This window comes from Oikopleura dioica, chromosome 1 (genome assembly GCF_907165135.1).
Source record: "Oikopleura dioica chromosome 1, OKI2018_I68_1.0, whole genome shotgun sequence".
In the NCBI taxonomy this organism is placed as follows: Eukaryota; Metazoa; Chordata; class Appendicularia; order Copelata; family Oikopleuridae; genus Oikopleura; species Oikopleura dioica.
The window spans coordinates 224,487-226,040 of NC_137291.1; positions in this window are offsets into that span (position 1 = coordinate 224,487).

Genomic DNA, 1,554 nt, shown 5'->3' on the forward strand with positions numbered 1-1,554 from the left:
ATTTACTACATTACTACGTTACTACCCTACTTCATTTTCAACTCTGGCGGGACCACCGCATGCCACTGTACCTTGCATTTTTGATTTGCCCACGGTAAATCTTAAAACAATTCAGTTAAACTTTAAATATGAGCATTTGCCGATTATTCTAACAGGTCTAACAAAACAATCTCAAATGAGTCTTGCTTGCTCAAATGTTTTTTGATAGTTAATCATTTTCAATAAAAATTTATGACTCTTTGCGACTTTTGCAGAACTTGCGGTTAAAAATGTGTATAAATGTAGATTTTTGTAAAAATCGGGTTTTTCGACAAAAAAATTTATTGAAGGCAAAGACCCTTAAATTTTCGTCATGTAATATTGCCCATGTTTTTCTTTTGACAAAGAGTATTTTTAAATTTCGGTGAAACCAAGAATAGGAACAAATAAGGCAGCGTAGGTAGTAAGTGCTGAAAACGAAAATGCAATTTTTAGAATGAAGCCCCCTTGAAATAATGCTCTGGGTCGGGTGTAGAGCGCCCAGGTTCACAATTGTGAACCCGGTTCACAAAATTTTTAAAAGAATGAAATCAGGGATCTTTATGCGCTCCGCGCCTGATTTCATAAGGAAACTCATTTTTGACGTTATAAGCTTTCTCTACAATCGCACCTTAAGTCAATTAGAGTCACTTTTTTGGCCAAAATTGAACCAGGTTCACAAAATTGTGAACCAACCGATTGTGAACCTGTGCACCCGCCACCCTCTGGGTCTCTCCTCGGGATAGCTATCTGACAATTAATTTTATTTCATTCGTTTCTCAGTAAAATATTAAACGATGAAGCCCGCTCAGCGGGTAAAACAATGGATACAGTATCCAGGATACTCCATATTTTCTATAAACTAAGATTTTTGGTCTCAAATTGCAACTTATTCTAGTCCTCCACTTTGGAAATACTGTTTCTATGAAAGAAACTATGATAGAAACTTTCTATCAATAAAATGGTATCTTTAAAAAAATACAAATATAAGGCAGAACTTTAAAAAAAATTGTCTGCCGAGTTTGCCGAATTAAGGTCTTTTCCGTATGGGTTCCTTTTCTTGGTTTGTGCCTGTTCAGTCGGGTTTCCAAAGTTTCGTCCCAAAATTTAAATTCGATGTTTAACTCGTCAACCCAGCCTATAAACCTCTTTTAAGGACTGCTTTTCTGTGTTGCCGGTTTATATTTCCATCTCTTGCGTTCGGCGATGGTAGGCAGAAACATGACTGAGGAGCATGTAGGAACAGAGTTAATAGTATAGTTACATGTTGCAACTACATACTACAATAACTACAACCAGAATATATCACTCACATTTGTTAAACCGCACATTTGTTGAGTTTCGCTGAACGCATATTGCGCGGATACCTGCGTAGCGCTTTTGAAAGGTTCTAGCGTCGATTCATTAAAAGATTAAAGAATTGTTAATATACCTAATTAACGCGTGAACGCATATTGCGCAGATTTCTGCGCAGAGCCCCTTTAATGCTCGATATCTCATACTTTACTTGACCAAAATTTTAAATGAACCTCAACT